The sequence below is a fragment of the Crocodylus porosus genome, unplaced genomic scaffold (assembly GCF_001723895.1).
Source record: "Crocodylus porosus isolate Cpor-Errol unplaced genomic scaffold, CroPor_comp1, whole genome shotgun sequence".
Taxonomy (NCBI): Eukaryota; Metazoa; Chordata; order Crocodylia; family Crocodylidae; genus Crocodylus; species Crocodylus porosus.
In genome coordinates, this window is record NW_017728943.1 from 52,667,085 (window position 1) to 52,680,005 (window position 12,921).

A 12,921-nucleotide genomic window follows, 5' to 3' on the forward strand; every position below is an offset into this window, starting at 1 on the left:
AACATTGTATCTCCTGTAACTTAGTTGCATTCCTCTCCTCACCCCCATCCCTCTACTGTTAGTCCCTTGCTCGGGCGCTCTGTATTTCCCTGTCAGATTTGTCATCTTTTTTCTGGATTCCCAATCCTAAACATTTACTAATAAAAGCCTAGCACAGTAGTCTAAGAGATGCCCTGCTGGTTCTATACCATCTCACTTCCATAAGGTAAGACCCTCAAAGGGTCAGATAACTTAGCTTTACAGCTGTGTGTGCTGCTGCCAGAGCAGTCCAAGGAAGCTGGAACAAGGCTAAGGATTTGCCTTACTTTTTCTTATGATAGTGTGGTGAAATTCTGTTTCCCTTTTTGAGTCCAAATGTCCACTTCCGAGATGTGTAAGCAGCATTTTTGCCACTTACTGGCAGTAGCAATTCTACACTTGCGCAATGTGACAAACATCTGTGTATGCACAGGCTGAGCACACATAGCAGACTACGTGCTGGCTTGCATGTACACAACTATGTACACACGCCTATAGTGGACATGTACCTGTATCTAAGTCCTCAAAAATGTAGACAGCCAGTAACCCATTATTGGCAAGTCTTGGACTGAAGAAGACCATCTATATTTTAGGCCCACTAGCTGAATGCCTGGGAAGTTGGATTCTGGGCTCTCCTCACAGAGAAGGGGTTTGACACTTGAAGCTCTCTGATTTCCTAGCACAGTCCTATGAGCACCCCACTCTAGGTCTGGTGCTGTACATACATGTTTCTCTCTTTCTCCTTTTGAAATTGGTCCCCTGGACAGCCATGAGAAACAGCTATGTGGGGTCAGCAAAAAAGAAGCCAGAGGGTATGTGGCTCAGTGAGATGGGTGCCACCCTGGAAGGGAGCAGGCCCTAGGGTTCAACCTGGAGCTTTGCTTCCAGTGGCACAGTGTGGCAGGAAGCGACCTAGGGGTGCCGTGAACTCCCCTAGCACCCTGCTACTGTGCCAAATCAGTCTTAAATGCACCCTCTTTATCTCTCCTGCCATGTCTTTGATGTTGATATAGTAAAGGGGAGGCTGCCTTTCTACCCTCTCTGGTATGGTCCCTTGATGCATCTTGGCTTGGTCTAGTCGCCCGGTGCACTCCCACCTCTGGGCTCCACATGAGTCTGGGGACCCGTGAGGGCACGGGTGATGGTGGGACTCATCTCCATTGCCTGCCTGTGCTCTCACAGCCCACACTGGGGCCCGTCTCCCCGTGGCTCTCACAGCCTGCACTGGGGCCCTGCCTCACAAACCCCTGCAATCGAGGGTCAGGTGGCCATAGCCGTGCCTGGCCCCCAGACCCCTTTCCCAGGTCTCACACCCCCTGGGCTTCTCACAATCGAGGCTCAGGTAGCTGTAGCCATGCCTGGCCTCCAGACCCCCTTTCCAGGTCTTGCACCCCACTGGGGCTTCTCGCCTGCACCCACACTGGGCTCCTCCCTATGCTGCCCACACTGAGGCCAGGGTCAAGACACCCCAAAACGCAGCACCCTTTCCAGCACCAGGAACCCCCCCCCACTACTGGGGAGCTCCTATGAGGCCTCCAACCCCAACAGCCTTACCCGATCCTCCAGTGTAATACAACAACAAAACAGAACACACACTCCTGTGTTCCAACACAAATTTCAAGCCACCTGGCTAACCTTCATATATAGCCCTACTAGGGTTTCCTCCACCCAGTATCCTCATGCACATGCTGCTTGGCCATCAGGCTTTTCTGCTATGCCTGCCCTGCTTGTTCCAGCAGAACTCTACCTTCCTTGGCTACCAGAGGGGAACTGGCTCTGGTCTCAGCCTAGGCTGTTTATATAAGCCAGGCCCTGCCCCCTTCTGGTCAGCTGACCCAACTGGTTGTCTCGGCAACCCACACCTGTGCTGCCCTGGTGAGTGGCAGCTGAGCCCATATTACTGTTGTCAATAGCAGGCACCTTAGTGCCCTGCTACAGGCAGAAACATCCCCAATGGATTATCATCCACACATTTTATCCAATCATTACTAAATGCAAGCAGTTTATTATCAGAAAAGAGTACAAGAGATAAGTTAGCGGGCCACAGTTTTAAACCTCCCAACTCTAGGTAAAAGGGGGCCCAGACCTTAGGAGCTTCCTGGCTACTCAGGAAGCCAGGAAGTAGTCTGGCTACTCAGATATTACAGCTAAAAGAAGTGGAGGATCCTTGTTCTCCCGTGGGTTTTATGTTCAGGTATTTATCTACGTAGCCAGGTATGAGCCCAGCCAGTGTGTAGTCTATATAATGATGCTTATGCATCCCTTGCATAAAACAAGAGCCAAAAGTGGCTGGGTAGATAGCTAGAACATTGGCATTTAGAGGCACAGTAGGAAATAGAGTTCCACTCCTGATTATAATTTGTAGTGCTCTTTGTTAATAGCTATTGCTGTGCTTTCTATAGGCTTAACTTAGAAAAAAGTATAAAAGAGTGTATTTTTTTCCAGAAAGTAGGAAAATAGGTGAGCTGAGTGAAGGAGAAATACACGAATGAAAAATAAACAAGAAATGAGATGAGCAGAAAAATAATCTTACTGATATAAATATCCTGATTCAGATCTCCCTTAAGCCAGTATAAATCAGGTTTATGTTGGCACTATCAGACTACTTATAATGTTGCTAGTTCTCCTGATTTTATTGCAGACGTAATGCGTTCAGATATTTTTATGACAGGTCCAGCTCCTGATATTATATGAGAATCTCAGCTCTCAGGGTTTTTGTTTGGTATTTTTTGCTTTTGTTTTTGTTTTTTTTATGTGAGTTTTTAGCTACCATAGTTGTTGGGAAAGGCTTTAAACGTGTGCTCTAGGTCCCCAAACACCAAACATAAAGAACCCACAATTTCTTATTTGGTAAACTTTCATGATTAAAATCTACCTGATTATGGTGGGGCTTGACTCATGATTTTTGAATGCTTCGGTTAGTAAGACTGGTATTGCACTGAATCCTTCTTTGGTTAGGCAACTGTTGATCACGGTGTACATGTAAGAGCTTTAGTCAGGTGCCTGATGAATCTGCTTGTGGCTGACAAGCCCAGTTCGAGAATGACACAGCTTGTTACAAGTTTCACAGATCCACGTGTTGTCTGACTTGGAGCCCAAAGTTTACAGCACACTGCTTCCTTCTTTCTCACTTTGCTTCCATCCTCTGAATCAAAGCCACGTCATGCTGAGCTGCACTCAGTGCCAGATGTTCCCTCCGGATTGGATGGGATTCTTTACACTCCTCCAGCTTTCTATACTGATATTGAACAACTTCATACCATTTTTGCACCTCATGGTACTTCCATAGGGGGTGACCCTGCTTCCTAAAGCTGTCTCAAAATTTGCTGTACAAAATACGCTTGGGAATACAATCTCCTCCCATTCTCTTGACATGGCTGAGGCATTCTTGATAGGGGTCCCTAAGTGTGTCAGTCCTGCACACTGGAGCACCTATGTGTTTGGCATTTTGTCTTCCCATTTTATTTTCAGGATCTTCAGGTCTCCTGATGTACCTCACATATGTAGTTCATGTTTCTGAAACTTAAAGCAGGGATGAAAACACACAAATCTTGTTCACATCTTCACCTCAGTTGATAATTTGTTGCTATTCCATGCATGTTTCTGTAATAGCCTGAAATTCTTAGCTGCTTTTCTGATTCTGTTAACTCAATTCAGTCTGAAGGTCAAGATTCCTGCTATCATAGAGCTCAGTAGCAAAAGCTGTCAATGATGCAAGGGATTTACCCCTTGGTACATGATCACAGTCTTCTTCAGACTAATTGTTAATCTGAAGCTCTTGCATGATGCAGAAAATTTGCCTAAGAGATTTTGCAGAGAAGATTTGCTGTGGGCAACTAGGGCTGCATCATCCACAAACAGGAAATCTCTCAGAACCAGTTCTTTCACCTTGGTTTTTTCTCTAAACCTTGCAGTGTTAAACAAGCCTCCATCCAGTCTGGTTCAACAATAAACATCATCTTTGCTGTCCTTGAATGCATGAAGAAGCAGGAACAAAAAACAGATGTTAAAGAGCACAGAGGCTAAGCCATACACCCATTGTTGTTGTTGTCAACGGCCTTGATTCTTTGTTTCTATACATTACAGTTGCCTTCACACCTTGATGTAGTGAGCGAATGAGGTTCCACAGTTTGGGGGAGGTGAGGTGCGGAAGGGAACAACCAGTTTCTTCAAAACAGTAAAAAGCCCTGTCTGTTGACCATTGAAGGCTTTCATCAAATCAAACCCTTTTAGAATACCGAGAAAACAGCACATATTCCACATGGGAAACTTCTCCCAACCTGGCACCTGTTTGCCACTGCCTTTGTACCTGATCAGAGCTTAGTAGTATTCTATCCTTGATGGCATCACTCTAGACTTCCAGTGAAAACAGCAGGCTGTGATATAGTATATCTGCTTTCAATCCCACAGTTTCTTGGAAACCCCTTGAGTAATCCCCCATTGATTTTCTTAATGCTGACTCTAGTGGGGAATCACTCATCTTATAAAATGGGTAGAATACACAATACATACCTTTCCACTAGGGCTGTGCGAGGCTTTGGACAGAGCTTCGGATCCAGAGAAGCTTCTGACGCTTTGGGTCCAAAGCGGCACATCTGGGTCAAAGTGCTAGCCTCAACAGGCTTCCCGAAGCGGTTCAGAGCTGCCTCTGAGATCTGGCCATAGGGTATAATGGGGAAACATTAAAATACCTATAACTTTGTTATTTTTTGTCCGATTTGGATGAAACTTTTCAGGGGTGGTAGACTCTGCAGAGAGGATGAATCTTGCCAAGTTTCAAGAAGATTGGTACAGAGGGTTGGGGGAAAACAGCACCCCAAATTCTTGAAAGCAAAACTCATGTCACATCTAGACATGGTGAAAACTGCAGGAGTGGTAGCCTGTGCTGAGTCCATGAAGCCTGCCAAGTTTCAAGAAGATCAGTGCAGGGGTTTTGGGCCAACTGTTCCCCAAATTCTTGAAAGCAAAACTCCTGTCATGTCTGTGTTACAACATGGGGGGGGGGGGTCAAAACTGCAGGGGTGGTAGCTCTTGTTGATGCCACAAAGCCTGCCAAGTTTCAAGAAGATCAGTGCAGAGATTTGGGGGAACTGCCCCTCAAGCTGTGGACAGGCAAAACTGGTGCCATGGGTGCTGTGGGACTGACTGTGTCTGTCTTGGGGCAGGGAGCGGGAGCTGCTGTGTTCCCAGTTACTAATTAATCAATCATGATTCACTCAGGGACCAGGGACTCAGGGACCAGCTCAATAAACAGGACCTAGCTACTATATAAGACTTAAGGAGCATCAATTGGCACCTACAAAACCAGGCTAAGGAGAGGAAAGACTCAAGACAGACAATCAACTGCCCCAGGACAGACACAGGCTTGGCACCAGTTTTGCCTGTCAGCAGCTCGGGGTGCAGGGTCCCAGGACCCCCCTGCACCAATCTCCTCAACAGCTGGCAGGCGTTGCAGCAGGGGCCACCATCCCTGCAGCTGTCACCCTGCTGCACCTTAACACATAGGGTCACCCATGTCATGAGTTTTGCTTGTCCGTAGCTTGAGGTGCAGTTCCCCCCAAACCCCTGCACCAATCTCCTTCAAACTTGGCAGGCTTTGCGGCCTCAGCAAGAGCTACCACTCCTTCAGTTTTGATCCCCTTGTGGTGTGACACAGAGCCATGACATGAGTATGACTTTCAAGAATTTGGAGTACAGTTCACCCCCAAACCCCTGCACCGATCTTCTTGAAACTTGGCAGGTTTCATGTTCTCAGCTAAGTTTAATTCAAATTGGACAAAAACCAACAAAGTTATAGATATTTAATTGATTCCCTCATTATACCCTATGGCTGGATCTCCGAGGCAGCTCCGAAGCTTCGGTCGGATCGAGGCAGAAACCCGGTCTGGAGCTCTGAATCGGACTGCAGCCATCCGAAGCAGCCGGATCCGAAGCCAGATCAGATCACTGCTGACTCGCACAGGCCTACTTTTCACTAGCATCCACTTATGTAAGAGGGATGTCCCCTGCTACTGACAAAGTAAGTTTTTAAAATTAGGATCAGATCTATTTCTTAGCAGCCATTCCACAATGGTGAAGGCATGAGCAGTGCTAAGAGAATGTTTTTGCAAATCTGGGCCCTAGCCATATAACTTGTGTCAGGGTTATAAAAGGTGAATGTAGCCTGTGATGTGGCAGGATTCAGTAAAGAATAAACTCCAGGGGCTACTATTTTAGAAAACTCCAATCAAGATAAAATTGTATCAGTCACAAACCAGAATATAGTTGCTAACACCAATCATTACATTGGCTTTAAGATGGTTAGTTTTTAAAATTGTTTGAATTCTTTCTGGGTTTTGAACCTTTAGGATAAACTCATATCATGTTTTCCAGCTTTTCTCCAGAGTTAAGAGTTAAAAAATTACCTTTTTTAGAAAATGAGAGATGAGATTCTCAGGTGATCTCTTGGTTCTAGCCATTGAGCTTCAGCAAAAATATTTATTATCATAATAAAATAGTAAGAATTTGCAATTTTAAAATAACCATGAGCATCTACTGAAAGGTGAGTGTGACCACATCACTGCACCCTCTCTGGCTCTTGCCCTGCCCAGAGGTTTACACAAAAGACCAAAGAAGACTTGATGAGCCTGATAAGTACATCTCTGAAAAAGCTAGCATCAAGGCATAATTTTTTAATCCCAATTTTGAGGGAAAAAGAAGCTCCAGGTTATTTCTGGTAAATGCCCCCACCTCAAAGTATCAAACAATGACAGAACAATTTACAAGAATCTTTACTGAATCCTTATTGCAATTACAGGCACTGGGAAACAGTCTTTCAGGATGTGGTCAGAAGCACATGGAAATCATCTGGGCTTGCTTCAAAGTGCTGTGTCTCATGACTACAGGAACCAGTTTAAAATGATCTTGCTTGTCATCCTCTCCTCCTTCCCACAATCTGAGCGTCACAGAGGCAAAGAGCAAAGGGGTGGAGGGGGTGGTTAATTTTACATCCACATATGTAGTTTGACTCTTGATGTTTGAGGCTAATTTAACATAGTGCACATTTTATCCTGTTTCTGCATGGAATACCTGTTGAAATCAGTAGTGGGTCTGACCACTGGCAAACAGGAGGAGCAAGGCATATGTGACAAAATCTTCTAAATAGCTGCTTCTTAATGCCACTTATAATTCTGAGTAATACCATTGATCCCACAGGGTTGGTAGTAAGTGACAGCATTATTAAACTTTTATATCTACAAAGGCCCCTAAGGTCCATATGATGACATGAATGGAATAATACTCACTTTGTGATACTTAAACAGTAATATGGATCTCTCATTTAACTCACACAGGATGTGCCTACACAAGATACTTTACTGCACAGTGGACTAATCTAGTGCCGAGTAAAGTGTCACTGTCTACATGTGCACAGCATTTACTGTGCAGTAGACTGGTCTACTGTGGGGTTGCATACTACCCGTATATACAGGTAGTAGATTAACTTGGAGTAACTACTACCCAGTAGCTCATGTATAGACTGCTGACCAGGAGCAAATTGCTCCTGGTCAGTTCAGAAAGCAGGGGATGGGCTTTCCCCCAGGCAGCTGCTTCCCAGCCCCATGCCCCAACCATTTTTGGGGGGCTGAAAAGCAGCAGCCCCAATCAGGACATGGAGCTGGAAAGCAGCACCTGGGGAAGGGGACATTTTCCCAGCCCCATACCCCAATCTACAAATCTGGCCACAGGGCTGGGAAAATGTCCCCTTCCCCAGCTGCTGGAGGCAGGACAGCTTCCCCCACCCGCCTCCAGAGACCATGTGCCATCCCCTGACTCTGGTGCCCCCTGCCAGCCTGGGGCTGGTACCCAGGGGAGCCTAGAGCCTATAGGGGGGCACAACAGGGCTGGAGTAGCCCTGCACTGAACTGCTCCCCTTGGGAGCAAATTTGCTTCCAATGGGTGCATGTTTAGATACCCTGCATGGGAAAAGTTACTGCACAGTAAGCTTACAGTGTATTAATAGCATGTGTAGACATGCCTATAAATGCCTAAGAAACAAAGGCACAGATCCTCAAAAGTATTAAGATGCTGAATTCCCATTGATTACAGTGGGAGTAGGTGCCTAAATACCATTAAGGATCTGAACTTCAGAGCACAATGAAAGGCAAATGTAATTTTCAGGTATGCAAAAAAATAGTGTAACCAGAATGGTACCTATTAATCATCTACAGTTAAGTGTTTCTTTTAAAAAAACACTGCCTTAACAATTTTTATAAACCTGCCCTCCTCAAATTTCTGGACTCAGATTTGGTGCACAAGCCAGTTAATTTTAGCAATTAATATATTGTAAAAACAAACAAATATATACAATCTTTTGACTCATTCTCAGCATGTATTTAATTAAATACAATGGAATTATTGAAATGCCACCATAAAACATGACTCTTCTGCAAAATTCCTAAAATCAGGCATAAAAATATCTTATTTAGAGAACTGGCAGAGACAACTGGTCATTGTCTATTACTATTAGGATGATTTAATTCAGTGGAGCTCAATCTTTTAGTGGCGGGCCAGCTGCCTGTGACCCAGCTGCACTGCAGGCCATCTCTCCCCTCCAGCAAAGGGAAGGAGACCAGAGGGAAGGAGGTGGCTGCCAATGTCAGAGGGAGGGGAGGGAGAGAAGAAGAAAACTGACCTCTGGTAAACAGAGACAGTCATAGGGGAGGGATGAGAGGGAGAACAGGGAGAGCTGTGTAGAGGATCCGTAGCATAGTGCAGGCTAGGGAAGGGGACGCACTGGGTTTAGCTTCCTGTTGCCAATCCTCATGGGCCGTTAAGTGGAGCACCACTGATTTAGATAACTGTGTCTGATGGTAGGTAACCGTTGGGGTGGGGGAAGAATATTAAAAAGGCAGCCACCACTCTTGGAGCCACTCTAATTAAAGTGCTTTTCCCTCCCCCTCTGGAGCATGTTTAAAAATGTCCATGCTTACTACATCTGTATGTACCCAGTCTTCACAAGCATGCAGGTATCTGACTATGCATTTGACCTTGAGGCTGCAAATGGATGCTGTATTTATTCTAGGATAAATCATTGTATCCCAAGACAAAGTTGAATCATTCAGACACGCATGTCCATTGTCCCGGCATAAATCTGAAAACAAAATTACTGGATAAAATGTACTAACAGTTTATCTCAGGATATTGCCAAGTATGTCTGAATAGTCACCCCAGGATTGCATTATTGAATCAATGAGAGAAAAGCAGCACTGCATTCAGCCTCTCATTAAACCCTGATTAAAGGGTGATATGTGTACACACCAAACCTGGGATATTTTGCTTCCAGGACAAACACAGGCACAACTTATCCAGGGATAAACACCTGTTCCTAGCTTGACCAGCATATGAAGACATGTGCACTTGGATGTGGGGGGTTTGTGACAATACTTTTTAAAGTACTACTGACTGAAAGTATGTTCCTATTTGCATTTTTTTTTATTCCTTGAAGCTTGGAGCTGATTCTTTGATTCAATGCAAGGTCATGTAAAGTACAGCAATGGATAAAGCTATTTCAACAAATTTATCCTGCAAACAATTTAATCCCATTTCAAAAAAGTCATTAAGCAAGCATATCTTGGGGTCACACAAATCAGAGACCACAGTATTCCATCAAGACATTCAATTACTAGACTCCAAATTCTTCATATTTCCCTCTGGCCCCCTACCATATGATAAAGTTGTTTCTTTTCCAGTCTTATAACTGTGACCTGATTTATGATTATTCTGCCAAATTCTCATCTAATTTATACTGGTGAGACTATATTTATGTCAATGGGAACAGAGTTTCTTTAGTTTCTTTGAAAATTAAGCACTTACATATTGATATTGAGGCACGTGGGTATGGATTGAGGTACCTCATTTTAGGCATCCACATTTGAAAATGTTGGCCATTATTCATAGTATAATCTATTCGCTTTTGCAGTTTGAGGAAAGATAATCTAGATTGTTGATTTAGTTTCTATACCTGTTCGATAACAACATTCATGAATATTTTTAGCCTGAGTGGAATGGATTATAATGACTTTTGCAACTGCTCTTTCAGTATGTCTTAAATCTATGAAATGAAAGCCACCGAGATAAACTCAGACACTGTGTTCCAGAACTGGCCTATTGAAGAATCCCTAACTCAACTTTGACAGGTTATATTGTAATCTCTGAAGAAATGGCTATGTTTCTCAGATGGGTTTACATTGTGATGAATCTCCATGTGAACTCTCAGACAACAGTGAGTAATGGCACTGCCACATGTAACTAGATCTGAGTCTGCCTTCTAGGTTTGACCAATAACAGTTTTGGAAATTACTATAGTGCCCTCTAGTGCTACTTACCTACCATACAACATTTCAGAGGACATTGCTTTTTATTCACTACTTGTCATTATAAACCTTCTGAAATCCTGAAGCTAACATCAGTTTCCTTGGGAGAATTTGATTTCCCCTCTTTTGGTTTTCTTTTGGTCATTACATGTATCATGTCTATTTCTCTAATTGAAGACAAGCCTTCCAGCAATGCCTTTAAAAACTGGCACTGAGCAACGTGACTGTGTGTGGAATGGTATGGGGAATGTATAGGATGTTATCAGGATGCATGGGTATTGTTTCCTTATTGTGAGTCTATTAATAAAGTGCATACTTTCTTTAAAAAGAAAGCATTTTTCATCAGCAAATATGGCTTTTGTTTTACAGACAAACAGGCATGAAGCAAATCAGAACGGAAAGAACTGGAATGAAATCACAGCCAGAAGAATGTGTTTTATTTTTTGTCTATCTGCCTTTACAAAGTGTTTGTAACTATAGTACCTGATTTTCAAAGGTGCTGAGCAATGAAATATGGGAGTGTTTGGTACCTCAGAAGTGGTTACATGTAAGGGCTTCAGCGCTCTGCTCCAAGTCATGTTTCAGAACAGTGCAGCTGGCTGTTCATTTTATAATACATGCAGAGGGTTAAAAATCAGCAAGGAGGCCACACTTCAAATCAACACCAAAACTCTTGGGGCACTTAAGGGCTTGCCTCCTGACTGAAGTGTCATGTAAAATCAATGTTGATTAAGTAAAGATGTGGTGAATCAAATGGCTGCCTTGTCTTCTATTGCATGGGTTCATTCTGCAGTTAAAAAATGGGATCATATGCCACCCTTCCCACCATATGTCATTTAAAAAATATTTCTGACTATGAAGAAACTATGATCCCCTTTGCATAATCTAAGGTCCCCCAAATTATCAAGAATAGCCATTTCTGCTTCAGATTTTGTATACCTGGCCTGTGGACAGAAAAGACTATTTATAGTTATATTTGGGAAAGACAAGAGGCAGCTTTTGAGATTAAAATGTTGAGAAATTAGCTGTAAGTCACATTTGAAAGATTTTTGTATGACCTTTTGTCTCATCTCTGAAGAAGGTTAAGGTCAACAATCCTTAAATAGGTAAGGATCCAGTTCTGTATGAAACCTGCTGCCTTTATCCTTTTCTAAAGAAGTGGATACTTCAAAAGTGGTATACATTTTGAAAATTCATGGGTGCATTTGACATATCAACCTAAACTGATGACTCAAGTGGGCTTTTAAGATGAAAAAAAGCACTGTTAATCTTACGGCTCTGTAGATCTTGAAGTGCTTCATGAATGGATGCTGATATCATTATCAATAGGGAAACTGAGGTACACGGAGGCTGAAAGACTTGATCAGTGGCCAAGGCTACAAACCCAGCATCTCTGTAATACAGTGTTAGAACCCTAGTCCTGGAACCTGCAGCCAAACAATTGTATCCCATGATTCCCCCTGAAAACTATAGGGCTCTGCATACTGCAATATTGGACTCCAGGACTGCTTCCTACATGTTCTCACTTACAGGCTATTGCCATATTGTTTTGCCATAAAAGGAGACTAGATTAGGGGTATCGAACTCACCTGTGCCCCTGAACTGTATCTAGGCCCAGTGGCAGCGGTGGGGCAAGCAGATATTGGAGGGTGAATGGCAGCGGTGGTGGAGGCTAACACAGCTGTTGTTCCCTCCCCTCCATCAATGACATGCATGCCCATTGGGACTCTCTAGCAGGAAATTTGGTGGCAGACCCCACCCCTGTTTGCCTTGCCCCCAAATTCCAGCTCCTCTGGGAGCTCCAGGAGTTATATGTTTACATTTCTGGACTAAGCTAAACCAGATTTTGTAAATTGTTTGGGCCACTTATGCTTCACATTTGTTGGCATCCCGATGTTTATGTTCTTTTTGAAGGTCTGGCTTAGATGAACATTTTTGGTGGCTTTATTATTTGTTTGTTTGAATTCTATGGTCTTTCCAATGTAAGTATGTATGACCCAAAATCCAGCCAAACTTTTTTGCCCTTCGGTAAATGGTTAATTATTGCACGGTGCTTTGTAGATGTAACCACTTGAGAAGTGTTTAATTATTTGGTGTTCATTTCAAACCCAATATGCTAAATTAGGAACGCTGTTTTTTAGCCCATCTCTTAAACCAACATCCATTCTGAAATCTTGAAAACTCAGTACTTTAACTCATGCATGCTCAACCTCTGACCCACAGGCCAGGTCTGGTGTGTTTGGAAATTTGGAGGTGGGAGAACAGTGGCACCACATGCCCACCTCCAAATTTCCAGACCCTGGGGGAGTCCCAGGGATTGTACACTGAATCACATACCCAATCCCATCACAGAGAGCCAGGCAGAAATGCAGCCAGGCCCCCAGGACCCAATTGTGGTGTTATAGGGTGGGACGGGGCAGTGCCAGGCCTCCCGGGACCAATCCTGGCAGGAGGAGATGGCACCAGGCCCCTGGGACTGAATCTCAGGATGCTGAGGTGGGAGGGGGTGGTGCCAGGCCCCTGGGGACCAATCCAAGCACACAGGGGTGGG

At 44.0% G+C, this 12,921-nt stretch overlaps 2 long non-coding RNA genes across 2 annotated transcripts in view; one reads left to right on the forward strand and one right to left on the reverse strand.

Moving 5' to 3' along the window:
* Positions 1-27: 27 nt before the first annotated feature.
* Positions 28-11,970, reverse strand: LOC109319210. The gene is made up of 3 exons (XR_002103412.1): positions 11,960-11,970; positions 5,590-5,593; positions 28-148 (listed from the first exon to the last, which is right to left on the reverse strand). It is a non-coding gene; the product is annotated as an uncharacterized LOC109319210 (long non-coding RNA).
* LOC109319211 overlaps positions 11,102-12,921 on the forward strand; it is a 24,023-nt gene continuing 22,203 nt past the window's right edge. Inside the window, exon 1 of the long non-coding RNA XR_002103413.1 lies at positions 11,102-11,114. This is a non-coding gene — a long non-coding RNA (uncharacterized LOC109319211). The remainder of the gene's footprint in view (positions 11,115-12,921) is intronic.